This window comes from Anomalospiza imberbis, unplaced genomic scaffold, assembly GCF_031753505.1.
Source record: "Anomalospiza imberbis isolate Cuckoo-Finch-1a 21T00152 unplaced genomic scaffold, ASM3175350v1 scaffold_475, whole genome shotgun sequence".
NCBI classification, from domain to species: Eukaryota; Metazoa; Chordata; class Aves; order Passeriformes; family Viduidae; genus Anomalospiza; species Anomalospiza imberbis.
In genome coordinates this window covers 1-14684 of record NW_027100083.1, presented here as the reverse complement: position 1 = coordinate 14684, position 14684 = coordinate 1, and the positions used below count along the sequence as shown (strand labels likewise).

The 14684-nt window shown below is 57.7% G+C and overlaps 2 long non-coding RNA genes across 2 annotated transcripts; both read left to right on the top strand.

Annotated features, from left to right (window-relative positions):
* Window positions 1-506: 506 nt before the first annotated feature.
* On the top strand, window positions 507-2303 carry LOC137466926 (uncharacterized). The gene is made up of 3 exons (XR_010995342.1): window positions 507-1110; window positions 1499-1835; window positions 2028-2303. It is a non-coding gene; the product is annotated as an uncharacterized lncRNA (long non-coding RNA).
* Window positions 2304-13057: 10754 nt separating this feature from the next.
* On the top strand, window positions 13058-14356 carry LOC137466925 (uncharacterized). The gene is made up of 3 exons (XR_010995341.1): window positions 13058-13163; window positions 13552-13888; window positions 14081-14356. It is a non-coding gene; the product is annotated as an uncharacterized lncRNA (long non-coding RNA).
* The last annotated feature ends 328 nt before the right edge of the window (window positions 14357-14684 follow it).

Here is a 14684-nt window from a genome sequence, read left to right as displayed (position 1 = left end):
CACACCCTGGGAGCAACAGGAAGAAGGATCCAGGTTCCTCAATAAACCTTGGAGCCCCCAAAGTCCAGACCTTGCACCGGTTCCAGGAGAACGCTGGGAAACCATGGTTGATCACCACCTGCGCTTGCTGGTGCCGGACAAAGGCCTGCAGACATTCATGGCCCACGTGGAGCGAGCTCTGAGGGTAGACTGCAGCCTGCCCCAGCTCAAGCTGGCCTGTGCCAAGATGGTCTCAAAGACCGGGCTGCTTCTAAAGGTGCTCAGTGAGAGGCACGAGAACCAGGGAGCCTATGACCCCATGAGCCGGTGTCCTCTGCAAGAGAAAATCTCCAGGCGCACAGCTCTGGAGGAGGATCAGGAGCCCACAGAGAAGGTAGGAGAGCTGCAGGCACTGCTGCGTGTGTCCTTCTGGGCAAGGAAGAACTGAAGGAGCTCTCCTCTTGCCCCCCGTGATCTTCTTTCCTCTTCTCCCAGCCAAAGCCAGAGACCATGGACCACACGATCACGTCCGTTGTATTGCTGTTTCTCATCGCAGTCATTTTACTGATACTGAAGGGTGTCTTCCACGTAAGCCAGTATCTTGTTTGACACACAGCTGTCTGTCCTGTAGCTGGATTGCCCAGGTGATGAGCCCCATGTGCCACTGCAGATGCCCCTGCACATGCTGGGTACCACAGGAGATGTTTTTTCCAGGCCTGGAGCTTGTGGCAGCATCCACAGCACCCAGCTCAGCAGGGTGCAGCCTGCCTGGGGGAAGCTTGTCCTGCCTTGTGTCCCAGCTCTCCCCAGCTTTTCTTTGCTCTCCTGCCTTCAGCCACAGCAATGAGCTTGGGAGCTCTGGGAGTTCAGAACAGCTCTTGGAGTTCCTGCAGAGCGGAACAGGAAATTGGGAAGGAAGGACAGGGTCTTTTTAAAATCATTGTTGCTGGCATAGACTTGCACATGTGTAGAACAGGCTGGGTTGGATGAAGGATCTTTTGGTTTCCCATGTTCTGTGGAGTATGACAAGACAAATTTGGTGTTAAAAGTCCGTCTCCTTTCCAAGGTGTGTTCCCGATGTGCTGCAGCTGTTTGTCGACAGCTACTCAGAAGGAAATGGTGGCTGAGAAGGTAACTGCTCCCTGCCCATGCCACTGCCGTGCCACCAAGAGTCTTTCCTGTGCAGAGCAACTCCTCCTGGAGCCCCGCAGCCGCGCAGGTGCCGCTGCCCTGGACTCCCCTGGCTGTGTTTCCAACACGTCGCGTTTGGGGGAGCCCTGGGAAAGCGGCTCCTGAGAGACAGCGCTGGGCACGGCCAGGGGCTCCCAGCCCAACCAGCCCTTCATGCGCCAGTGATACTCCCCAGATGGGGTGCACGTGCTGGGCCAGCCAGGGATGTCCTTTCTGGAGCCCCCATCTTCCTTGGGCTCAGCTGAAATGCCCCCAAGCAGGGAGAAGTGCTGTGCCTCCTGCAGCCCTCCCTGGCCAAACCTCCCTGCTTATTTTCTTTGGTTTTCAGGTTGTCTGTAAAACTGCAAGAGAGATGGGGGAAGAACAAGTACAGGGAGGCAGAGGGTGCAGAGCAGGTAAGGGCAGGGAGCAGATGCCAGTTCTGCTCCTCTGCCTGCACCGCCTGCTCTTCCTCACCTCTCCAAATCCTTCCCTTCCATGGCAATTTCCAGGACTTGCCTGAGCTCAGCGAAGCTGAATTGCTGCTGGTTCAATACATCATGGACGTCCTTGACAAAGAGGAAGAAGAATTGCAGAAAGAGAACACAGATGTCTTGCAGGAAGAGATACAATGTGAAGAACTCAAGTGAGGGAGAGAAGATTTTCAAGATGTGGAGAACATGAAAGTAAGATGCCAGCACTTGTTCTCGGACTCCTGTTCTGAGACAAGAACTGCTAAAACTTTCCTTGGATGCCATTTTCTTATCTACTTCCTTGGATCCTAGTTCTTGACTTGGTGGCTATTTCCTTACTGCTGTCTCCTTGAGTCTTTTCTTGCCTTTATTTCCTCAGATGTTGTTTCCTTGCTGTCATTCCAGATGGAAGAAGCCCAAGGAAATGCTGCTCCCCAAAGACAAGGTGCTCCTGCCTGGGCCCTGCCCTGCATCCAGCTCCCCAAGATCTGGACTGCTGACTCCATGACCACTCTCTGCAGAGGTGGGTGCTGCTGGTGAGTGCCATGCTTAGGACACCCCAAAGTCCCCTGGGGACTGGGACAGGGAGGATCCAGGAAGTCCCAGGTGTCCGAAGCACTCACTGCAGCCCAGCCTCTGGAGCCACCGCCTTCCCGGGGCCATGACATCCTGGAGGCACCCTGCACACCTGACAGGGTCCCCCTGCACAGCCCCACATGCAGCAGTTGTGTCTGTTCCCAGCTGGGAATGCTTTCCCAATAAATGCGGATTTTGTACAGCCAGAGGGTCCTGGAAGTGTCCATGTGTTTGCTGGGCTGTGTCCATTTCTGTGGTGCTGCACACATGTGTGCATGGTTGTGCTTGTGTATGTGGTGCCAGAAGCAGGATTCACATTAGAAGTGACAATCATTGAACCCCTGGGACGGAGTTGGTGGATTAAACCCCACTCATGACAAGTCTGTTCACAGACAACACAGACCTAAGGAGGAAGATCAAGCTCCAAGGCAGAACCATGTCAATTCTCACAAACAGCCAAAGAAGCAGGACAGCCAGTATTGGGTTGGACATAATCGGCTTTTCTGCCAGGTGTTGAGCCCTGGGAAAGCAGAGGGAGAGCCCAAAGTCGAGCAGCGTCTGAACAGGAAGCTGGATTTTCTCTCTGACCCGTTGGTTCAGAGCCGCCCCGCTGCGAGCAGCAGAGGAGGAGCCACGGCTGAAGAGGAGCATTCCTCCCTCGGTGGGCACCGCCTGATCATCCCTGACACCACAGACACACCCTGGGAGCAACAGGAAGAAGGATCCAGGTTCCTCAATAAACCTTGGAGCCCCCAAAGTCCAGACCTTGCACCGGTTCCAGGAGAACGCTGGGAAACCATGGTTGATCACCACCTGCGCTTGCTGGTGCTGGACAAAGGCCTGCAGACATTCATGGCCCACGTGGAGCGAGCTCTGAGGATAGACTGCAGCCTGCCCCAGCTCAAGCTGGCCTGTGCCAAGATGGTCTCAAAGACCGGGCTGCTTCTAAAGGTGCTCAGTGAGAGGCACGAGACCCAAGGAGCCTCTGATGGCATGGGCCGGTGTCCTCTGCAAGAGAATGTGTCCAGACGCATGGCCTTGCGGAAGGGCAAGGAACTCGCAGAGAAGGTAGGAGAGCTGCTGGACACTGCTGCATGTGTCCTTCTCAGGATGAGTCCTCCTGCCCCTCAATACCTGATGGATGCCCCTGAGAAAGAAGAAGAATTCCAGGAAGAGACAAAATGCAAAGAATTCAGGTGATGGGCAAAATAATTTAAGAAGGAGACACGGTAATTGGGACACCAACCATTCACCACCACCTCCTGTGCGAACAAAGGAACTGCCGAGTCTCTCCCTGGGTGCTTTTCCTGTCATTTCTTTGCTGTTACTTGAGTGAGAAGTGCCCCAGAGAAGCAGCAACAGTGAGGGAATGCCGTCACCCCAGGACGAGGTGCCTGTGCCCAGTGACTGCGGTGCATCCCAAGAGGCAGCACATTTATCCCTCTCTGCAGAGAAGGGTGCTGTAGGTGGCCACGAGCTCAGGACCCCGAGAGGAGGCATCAGTACCTCAGGGTTTTCCTCATCCCTTGTGGCAATGTTTCTCCCTGCATTCAATAAAAACAAAGTTTGTTCTTGTTCCTCCTGGTGTTGCTGATGTATTTGTAAAAGCAGTTTCTGTTCTCCCTTATGGAATTGGGCAAATTCAGTTCCAGCTGGGCCTTTGCTTTTCTACCTTTTCTCCCTGCATGCCCCAATGACATCCCTGCCATCCTCCTGTGGTGCCGCCCTCCTTCCAAAGCTGTACATTCTGTGTTTCCCCTGAGTCCCAGGCAAAGCTTCCCGCTCAGCTGCTCTGCTTCCTCACCAGCTCGTCTTTGGGCACATGGGCACGGCATGTTCCTGCCTGTGCCTTCAAGGATTTCTCCTTGCGCAATGTCCAGCCTCCCTGGGCTCCTCTGCCCCTCAGGACAGCGTGCCCAGGGAGCCTCTCAAACAGCGTGGCTGGACTGACTCACCCTGGGCAGCCCCCCCAGCCTGGAGGGAGCTCGTCCACATCGTGATTGTCCCGGCCCCAGAGGCCCAGAGCCTCCACCGTGTTGTGTACAGGGAGCTGGGAAGGTGAGATGGGCCAGGAGGGGATTCCCCTGCTGCCCCCAGCAGGGACCTGTTTCCATTTCCCCGCTACCTCTGCCAGCCCCGGTGCCACTGCCTGGCTCTGGCACTGCCAGCAGCCCAAGAACTGCACCAGCTCTCTCTGGGTCACATATTCTGGCCACGCCTCACTGAACAGTGGAAGCCACAGCTGGATTCTCATCCGGGAGGCCAATGAAGACACATGAAGAAGGAAAACACATGGAGAAGGAAACCGTCTGCCTTCCTCCTTGTTTCCAGCTTGGACATCTCTTCCCAATCCACTTCCCTCATGCATAAATTCTTTGGGGTCTTCCCCAGATGTAGATGTGCATTCCCACAGCTGCTGCTCCCCTTGGCATTGCCTGTGCCCTTCTGTCTGCCTGTGCCCAACAGCTGGCCCTGAACTGGTGGTGCAGGTTACAACGAGCGTCACCCGGCGCCCTCAGTCACCTCCCCGCTGCTCAGCACTTGCGTTTCTCTCCCAGGCCCCTGCTTCAGATGCAACGTGGTTTCCAATTCCAAAGAGGCCTTAATGGATATCTTTGGATGTCAAAGAAAGAGGCCTTGCAGTAGTGCTTCTAGACCATCCCAAGGCCCCTGTAGCTTTCCAGGGTCAACGCTTTTGTGTTCCAGATGTCTCCTGTGAGCACAAGAGCTCTGGGTGGTGGGTGGGAAGGGGAATGGCCAGTGTCCTCCTGCAGAGGCCATGGCACTGGTGTCCCCATGGTGCTGGCTTGGAGCTGCACAAGCAGAAACGTCCGCTCGGCATCCCTGAGGTTTTTTGTCCTCCCTCACACCCGCCTGGCTCCCAGGCTGATGGTTGCATTGCTGCACCTCCTGCTGAAGGGCTGCTGTCATTGAGCAGAATCATCTTCTCCAGGAGGATTAATGCTCATGCATGAAATGCACCTTTGTCAAACATGGCTCACAAGAGCCTTAAAATAGTGTCAGGGTGTCCGGTCAGACTGGAAACACAGACATCAGGGAGGAATTTCTTCATGGAAAGGGTGGTCAGGCCTTGGAAGGGGCTGCCCAAGGTGGTGGTGGTGGTGGGGGACTCCCCATGCCTGGAGGGGTCCAAGGAACGGCTGGAGGCGGCACTGAGTGCTCTGGCCGGGCTGCCAAGGTGGGGATGGGGCACGGGATGGACTCGCCGAAGGCGGAGGTCTTTTCCATCGCCAGTGACTCTGGGGCTCCGTGCCTCTGTGGCCAGGCCTGGAGGCCGCCCTGCCCCAAGCGCTGCCGGAGCCGCCCCGGCCCGAGCTGTTGGCCCGCGCGTTTCCCCTCAGGCCGGGGGGGCCGCGCTTCCCGGCCGGGCCGGGGCGCCTCTCTGGGCGCTGCTTGCGGGGCTGTGCCGGCCTCCCCAGAGCTGCCCGCGGCTTCCTTTGCACGGCGGTCGCTGCCCCTCGGTGTCTGCCGGCGCTGATGTGGCGCTCCGGCCGCGGCGGGAGCTCTGCCGCCGGTGTCCCGGCGCTGCCGCCTCCAGAGCCCGGGGGCCGGAGCGCTTCGCCTCAGGGGCTCGGCTGCAGCGGCGCTTGCAGCGGGCTCGGCCCGGCCCGGCCGCCGCCGCTGCCGGTGCATGCGCGCTGAGGCGGAGCTGCCGCCCCTCAGGCTCGCAGCGCTTCCCGCCACTGGCGCTGCGGCTCCCTCAGGCTCTCCCGGCGGACATTCCGACATTGCCCGGCTTTCGGGAAGCTCCCCGCGCTCTCCCGGCGCCAGGCGGGCTTTGGCCCTGGCTGGATGCCGGGTGCCCGGCCCCAAAGGCGCTGTCACCGCCCTGCGCAAGTGGAGAGCGGAGAGAAAAGCCAGCGAAAGGCTCATGAGTTTACAGACAGAGAGGGAGAGATCCCTCCCCGGTCAGCGTCAGGGACACCACAGACAGAACTTGGGGCTATTAATTACATTTATTACCAACAAAACCAGAGCCGCATAATGAGAAGCAAAAGAAATTTCCAACAGCACCGGCAGCCCCAAACCCATGCCAAAAGCTGGCCCACACAAACCCAGTACAAATGGGAATGGCTTCACAGTGACACAGAGCAGGCTTAGATGGTGTGTCCAGGAGAAATTCTTCCCTGTGAGGGCAGCGAGTCCCTGGCACAGGGTGCCCAGAGCAGCTGGGGTGCCCCTGGATCCCTGGAAGTGTCCAAGGCCAGGTTGGAGGGGGCTTGGAGCAGCCTGGGACAGTGGAAAGTGTCCCTGCCATGGCAGGGGTGGCACTGGATGGACCTCAAGGCCCCTTCCAAGCCAATCCATTCCACGATTCCGCAGACTGGATGGCTCTGAGACAGAGTCATTTGGTGACAGCATGGCCTGAACTGCGGTTTGCTGCGAGCTCTGTTGCCAAGCACCAGCACGGTGACACGAGCAATGCTACAGTGACATGAGAAGGACCACTGTGACATTGGCAGCACCACTGTGACACGGGAACTGCCGCAGCTCCAGCTCAGGCCTGCATCCCAGGTGACTGCAGCCAGTCCTGCCTCGCCATGGACCTGGTGATGCGTCTCGTGCGCGCTCTGCTCCTGCCGGCCCTGCTGCTGGCAGTAGCCCCCTGCCCGGGAGCGGCCAAGGAGCTCTGCCCAGAGCCCTGCCGCTGCCCAGGCCGTGGGCTGAACTACGGCCACGCCGGCCTGGCCACCGTGCCCCCGGCCAGCCGCCGCCGAGCCCTGGCCGTCCTGTGAGTCCCGCGGCCCCGCAGAGCCCTGCAGCTGCCCCTCCTCGGCTCCCTGTGTCTGCAAAGCCCACCTGGGACAGCCGGGGCGCTCCCTGGCCAGACATGTGGGGGATGTGGGGGCCTGAGCTCAGCATGAGGGTGAAGCCGGGCTGGGCACGCTGTGCCTTCTCCAGGCAAAGCCCGCTTCCAGCTCAGCAGCCGAATGGCAGGGAAATGGGTTTTCCTGAGGGGGGACCGGGTCTGTTGTCTCTTTGCAGAGATTTCACTGGCAACTCCATTGCTGCTGTTGGAAAACAAGCCTGGAAGGACTACCCATGGACTGAGACCTTGTAAGTGCCCTGCAGCATTTCAAATGGCAGGAGTTCGGGGATTTCCCCTCCTTTGGTCTGGGGCTGGAGCAGCAGCCCCCACACCACCCGCTTCCACTGGAATTCGAAGCTCGGCTGCTCTGCAAGGAGGGGTGTGAATCGCCACAGCTTCCCAGCACGGCAAGAACTGCCGCGAGTCTCTTGCAGCCCAGGGCACCATCCCCGTGTCTGTCTGCACAGGGATCAAGCTGTGCTCAGCTTCAGCCGGCCAGGAGCAAGGGCCTGCTGTGGCCAGAGTGGGGACGATGCCTGCCGTGACCCAAGGAGATGCTTCAGTCAAGCTGCTGCAGGGGATTTTCCCACGACAATCCCATTTGCTGCTGGCCAGCAGCCGCTGTCACAATGTCCCTGTGTCTCCTTGCAGAGTGCTCAGGGACAATGAGCTGCGGGCAGTGAAGAGCCATTCCCTGGAGGGGCTGTTCCTGCTGAAGCACCTGTAAGCACCGTGCCCTGCCCACGGCGGCGGGGGCTCCTGCCTGCCCCTCCCTGTGGCCCCGGCTGCTCAGCCCGGCCGCGGGCAGGTGCCCTTTGTCCCTGCTGGGATCCAGGCTGCAGAGGCAAGTAAAAGCGACAGGGCAAATGGAATTGACGTTTGTTGTTCAACTGGAACAGGGATTTGTCCTGCAATGAGATCCTGTCCATTGAGGAACGGGCTTTTGAGTCACTGCCTTTCCTGAAGTTCCTGTGAGTGATCAAGTTTCTTTCTGGTGGTTTTAGCTCAGCCTTTGCACTGGGCACCCTTCCTGTGCAGGAAAATGCTGCTGTTCTTTTCCCCACAGTCCCTAAATCTGCCCTGCCCAGAGCCCAGCTGAGCTGCAGAGGTCAATGCCGACGGCTGGATGGCCACGCTGGGGGACAGACCCCAGCGGGCTCGTCCAGACGCAGCCATCACAGCAGCCAGTTCTTGCAGCCTTGGCTGCATCCAGGAACAGAAACAGAGTTCAGCACGTGTGCCCTGCAGTTCCCCTCCTGGGCAGGCTACAAACACTGAGAAAGCAGCAGTTTCCTCCCTCTTCCACCTTGGATTTGCACCTGTCCTGCAAAGGGATCTCGCTTTGCCCCCTCCTTCTGTAGGGCAGGGCCGATTCCTTTGTGTGGCCTCCTCTTTCCCCAGAAATCTCTCTGGGAATGGCCTCACACGGATCCGCAGCGGAACTTTCCAGGCCTGGCACGGGATGCAGTTCCTCCAGGAGCTGTAAGTGGCACCAGGGCTAAAGGCACGCCAGGGCGAGTCTCTGCAGGGTCTCTGCCGGGTCGGTGGGCAAAAGCAGGCTTGCCCTCGGGAAAGTCCTGATTCCGACTGTGGATGTCAGCCAGGGAGCTCCAGGAGTGTGCAGCTGCAAAGGCCCCTTCCCCTGCCCTGCTCACCTCCTGCAAGGCTTCCTTGAATGCAGCCAGGCCGTCCCCACGTGCCCGGCACACCCAGCTCCCATCCTCGCCATCAGCCCTGACAGAGCTCTGTTGTTTCTCAGGATCCTCAGCCACAACCCGCTGGCTGTCATTGCTGACGCTGCCTTCTTCAAGCTGCCCTCAGTGAGCTCTCTGTAAGTATTGGCTCATTTGGAGCAGATCCAGAGAGCTGTGTCTCTCTCGAGTGCCCTGTTCTCAGGAAAGCAGCACAAGTGCCCAAGCAAATCTGCCCCTTGCCCAGCCTGAGTCTGCTGGAGACACAACTACCCCGGCTCCAGCAGAGCGAGGCAAAGGCCAAGCAGTGCTGGTGTGTCCCCAGCTGCAAAGCAACCCAGGAACTGGGACACAAACTTTCAGGGATGAGAGCCCATCCAGCTCTGGGGCCAGGTGGAGTGGCCGCAGGGCTCTGGGAATAAACTGCACTCCTGCCAGCAGCTCCAGGCTCCTGCCTCCTTCAGGGACTCGGCTGCCCTCAGGGGAGAGCAGCAGGAGTGACGGGAGAGAGGCAATCCTTTCTGGTGGCATCTGTCTGCCACGAGAGCTGCAGGACTGCCCTCCTGATTCTGACGGGCTGGTTTCGAGCAGGGCAAGGCAGAGGGAAGCTGGGCTCTGGAATGGCTTCTCTTGGAGCAGGCTGAAGTGGATGCCTCTGCCAGCAGCACCACCATCATCAGGGCCCTGGGCCCTCTGCTCTCAGAGCAGAGTTCTGGCATCATCACCCCAGAATTTCACGAGCTCTTTCCAATGCTTGCAGAGACCTGAGTGCCACCCAAGTGACCCCACAGATGCTGCTGCTGCTGCTGCTGCAGTCCACAGTGAGCTTGGAAACCCTGTGAGTGTGTGAGCCCCAGCCACCAGCAGGCCCTGAGTGCTGGGACAGGGGCTCTGCTTGGGAAACAAATCCGTGTGCCACGCAACCAGAACGAGCTCAGTAAGCTCAAGAGTTGCTGTTCCTTCTGGGGACATGCCAAAACTCACCAGCTCAGAGGCAGAATTTCACCTTTCGGGTGACTTGCTGCCGGTTTCTCAAAGGGGAGTTTGAACTCCAGGCGGGTGCATTTCCGTGTCACATGGTATTTTGGGAGCACTTCTACTTTCCAGGTTAAAATCCCCTTTTTAATGTTTTGCACTGGGAGTCAGGGGCCTTTCCCAGAGCTGTGGCACACAGTGAAGCACAAGCCCCACGCGTGGTACCCGTGTGTTCCCTGAGCTGGGCTCTGAGCCATGGACTGGGTGGCCAGGTGTTCCTCCAATAATCCCCTCTTGTCTTTAGCCAAGTGCCCAAGGAGGCAGCCTGCTGCCTGTGCCAGGAGCGTCCCCAGCCCGAGAGCCCCTGCAGGACCATCCAGTTCCTGTGCCAGAAGCTGTGCGGCACCAGCGCTCCGCAGTGCGGTCAGTGTCCGGCGGGGCTGGGGGAGCTCAAATCTGCCACTTCTCCTGAGGCTGGGGAGATGCTGCAGCACTGCCCTGTGCTGGGGGGTCCTGATCTCCCCTTGGAGTACAGGCCTTGGACAGAACACCTTGGGATGGGAACTTCCTGGTGATTGTACATATCTTGTGTGTCACACAGTCTGGAGAAGGAAGAGCTCGCTGGGCCCCCCAAACCTGCGAATTTCCTATGCTGACCATGCCCCCAGGCAAGGAAAGCAGGAATGCCCCGTGCCCTTCCCTGGTGCTGGAAGGCAGTGTCTGCCATAAAGATGTGCTCTGCAGGGTGAACACCAAGCACCGCCATCCCCTCGTTGGCCTGTGCAGGGGGAGCAAAGCACCGTCCTGCTCTAGCTGGGCACAGGGCACAGAACATCCTGTCCACAGCAGGGCCAGGCAAACAGATACAGCCAGGTTTCCAAGGTCCCCAGGGAGCTGGCTTCTCTCCCTGGCTCAGCCCCAGGTTTCCCATAGCACAGTCCCAGAGCTCTGGCGCCCTTGAGGAAGTTTTTCATGGTGTAGCAGCTTGAGCTGCTGCTCTTGGGAATGGCCCCGGAGCAAAGGAGTCCCTGGGCGTTCCTCCCCTGCCAGTCTGCGCCCCCGTTGCCGTGCTGATCTTTCCTCTGGGGTCTCTGCCTCTTCACTGGCTCCTGCAGAGCAACCCAAGCCTGCCCATCTGGAGCTGTGGGAACCTCTCTGGCAGCTATCCCATTCGCCAGGGATGTTTCCTTCCCATCCAAACAGAACCCAGGAGACACCAGGAAGGAACCAGGTCTTTGCTCTGCCCCAGGGGGATAATGGGATGGATTGAAGGGCTCTTCTCCCCTCCACAACACATCCCCCACTCTGCTCTTGCGCTCCCTGGCTTGAGATGAGCTCCTGCTGCTCGAGGTAACCTCTGAGCCTGTGTTTGTGCCCAGCCGCTGATCTGCTCTCCTGGTGTTCTCCAGCTCGCACAACTCTGCTACAGACACGGGGAGAAATAATGGACATGGAACGACGCAGAGAGCTGAACAGCAGCCCAGTGTTGAGCCTCAAGCCCAAGGAGCCTTCGCTGGCAGATCATGGAACTGTGACGCTCGCGGTTACCCTGACCCTGAGCACTGAGGGTGATGTCAGCAGCCTGGACAGTTCCAGAACAAATTCATATCCCCCTCAGCATCTCTTGGGGCACAAAGGCAAAACAAGCGCTGATGACCTGAGGGCCAAGCTCAGGAAGAAGCTGCACAAGGCTGAAAGCATCAAGAGTGCAAAACCCCTTGTCCCACACCAGCCCCAGCCTGCCAGGCTGAAGCATGTGGTGGACAAGACACCCTCAAGCTGGGATGACAAGCAGCAGGAGTCACATTTGAACCGGCAAGCATTAAACCCCTGGGATGTAGCTGGTGGGTTAAACCCCACTCATGACAAGTCTCTTGACAGACCCCTCAGAGGTGAGGTGGAAGGTCAAGCTCCAAGGCAGAACTCCATTATGACTATCAAAGAGCAGCAGGACAGCCAGCAGAAGCAAATGGACTCAGGACTGAATTGGCAAACACTAAACCCCTGGGATGTAGCTGGTGGGTTAAACCCCACTCATGACAAGTCTCTTGACAGACCCCTCAGAGACGAGGTGGAAGATCAACCTCCAAGGCAGAACTATGTCAATTCTCACAAACAGCCAAAGAAGCAGGGCAGCCAGTATTGGGTTGGACATAATCGGCTTTTCTACCAGGTGTTGAGCCCTGGGAAAGCAGAGGGAGAGCCCAAAGTCGAGCAGCGTCTGAACAGGAAGCTGGATTTTCTCTCTGACCCGTTGGTTCAGAGCCGCCCCGCTGCGAGCAGCAGAGGAGGAGCCACGGCTGAAGAGGAGCATTCCTCCCTCGGTGGGCACCGCCTGATCATCCCTGACACCACAGACACACCCTGGGAGCAACAGGAAGAAGGATCCAGGTTCCTCAATAAACCTTGGAGCCCCCAAAGTCCAGACCTTGCACCGGTTCCAGGAGAACGCTGGGAAACCATGGTTGATCACCACCTGCGCTTGCTGGTGCCGGACAAAGGCCTGCAGACATTCATGGCCCACGTGGAGCGAGCTCTGAGGGTAGACTGCAGCCTGCCCCAGCTCAAGCTGGCCTGTGCCAAGATGGTCTCAAAGACCGGGCTGCTTCTAAAGGTGCTCAGTGAGAGGCACGAGAACCAGGGAGCCTATGACCCCATGAGCCGGTGTCCTCTGCAAGAGAAAATCTCCAGGCGCACAGCTCTGGAGGAGGATCAGGAGCCCACAGAGAAGGTAGGAGAGCTGCAGGCACTGCTGCGTGTGTCCTTCTGGGCAAGGAAGAACTGAAGGAGCTCTCCTCTTGCCCCCCGTGATCTTCTTTCCTCTTCTCCCAGCCAAAGCCAGAGACCATGGACCACACGATCACGTCCGTTGTATTGCTGTTTCTCATCGCAGTCATTTTACTGATACTGAAGGGTGTCTTCCACGTAAGCCAGTATCTTGTTTGACACACAGCTGTCTGTCCTGTAGCTGGATTGCCCAGGTGATGAGCCCCATGTGCCACTGCAGATGCCCCTGCACATGCTGGGTACCACAGGAGATGTTTTTTCCAGGCCTGGAGCTTGTGGCAGCATCCACAGCACCCAGCTCAGCAGGGTGCAGCCTGCCTGGGGGAAGCTTGTCCTGCCTTGTGTCCCAGCTCTCCCCAGCTTTTCTTTGCTCTCCTGCCTTCAGCCACAGCAATGAGCTTGGGAGCTCTGGGAGTTCAGAACAGCTCTTGGAGTTCCTGCAGAGCGGAACAGGAAATTGGGAAGGAAGGACAGGGTCTTTTTAAAATCATTGTTGCTGGCATAGACTTGCACATGTGTAGAACAGGCTGGGTTGGATGAAGGATCTTTTGGTTTCCCATGTTCTGTGAAGTATGACAAGACAAATTTGGTGTTAAAAGTCCGTCTCCTTTCCAAGGTGTGTTCCCGATGTGCTGCAGCTGTTTGTCGACAGCTACTCAGAAGGAAATGGTGGCTGAGAAGGTAACTGCTCCCTGCCCATGCCACTGCCGTGCCACCAAGAGTCTTTCCTGTGCAGAGCAACTCCTCCTGGAGCCCCGCAGCCGCGCAGGTGCCGCTGCCCTGGACTCCCCTGGCTGTGTTTCCAACACGTCGCGTTTGGGGGAGCCCTGGGAAAGCGGCTCCTGAGAGACAGCGCTGGGCACGGCCAGGGGCTCCCAGCCCAACCAGCCCTTCATGCGCCAGTGATACTCCCCAGATGGGGTGCACGTGCTGGGCCAGCCAGGGATGTCCTTTCTGGAGCCCCCATCTTCCTTGGGCTCAGCTGAAATGCCCCCAAGCAGGGAGAAGTGCTGTGCCTCCTGCAGCCCTCCCTGGCCAAACCTCCCTGCTTATTTTCTTTGGTTTTCAGGTTGTCTGTAAAACTGCAAGAGAGATGGGGGAAGAACAAGTACAGGGAGGCAGAGGGTGCAGAGCAGGTAAGGGCAGGGAGCAGATGCCAGTTCTGCTCCTCTGCCTGCACCGCCTGCTCTTCCTCACCTCTCCAAATCCTTCCCTTCCATGGCAATTTCCAGGACTTGCCTGAGCTCAGCGAAGCTGAATTGCTGCTGGTTCAATACATCATGGACGTCCTTGACAAAGAGGAAGAAGAATTGCAGAAAGAGAACACAGATGTCTTGCAGGAAGAGATACAATGTGAAGAACTCAAGTGAGGGAGAGAAGATTTTCAAGATGTGGAGAACATGAAAGTAAGATGCCAGCACTTGTTCTCGGACTCCTGTTCTGAGACAAGAACTGCTAAAACTTTCCTTGGATGCCATTTTCTTATCTACTTCCTTGGATCCTAGTTCTTGACTTGGTGGCTATTTCCTTACTGCTGTCTCCTTGAGTCTTTTCTTGCCTTTATTTCCTCAGATGTTGTTTCCTTGCTGTCATTCCAGATGGAAGAAGCCCAAGGAAATGCTGCTCCCCAAAGACAAGGTGCTCCTGCCTGGGCCCTGCCCTGCATCCAGCTCCCCAAGATCTGGACTGCTGACTCCATGACCACTCTCTGCAGAGGTGGGTGCTGCTGGTGAGTGCCATGCTTAGGACACCCCAAAGTCCCCTGGGGACTGGGACAGGGAGGATCCAGGAAGTCCCAGGTGTCCGAAGCACTCACTGCAGCCCAGCCTCTGGAGCCACCGCCTTCCCGGGGCCATGACATCCTGGAGGCACCCTGCACACCTGACAGGGTCCCCCTGCACAGCCCCACATGCAGCAGTTGTGTCTGTTCCCAGCTGGGAATGCTTTCCCAATAAATGCGGATTTTGTACAGCCAGAGGGTCCTGGAAGTGTCCATGTGTTTGCTGGGCTGTGTCCATTTCTGTGGTGCTGCACACATGTGTGCATGGTTGTGCTTGTGTATGTGGTGCCAGAAGCAGGATTCACATAAGAAGTGACAATCATTGAACCCCTGGGACGGAGTTGGTGGATTAAACCCCACTCATGACAAGTCTGTTCACAGACAACACAGACCTAAGGAGGAAGATCAAGCTCCAAGGCAGA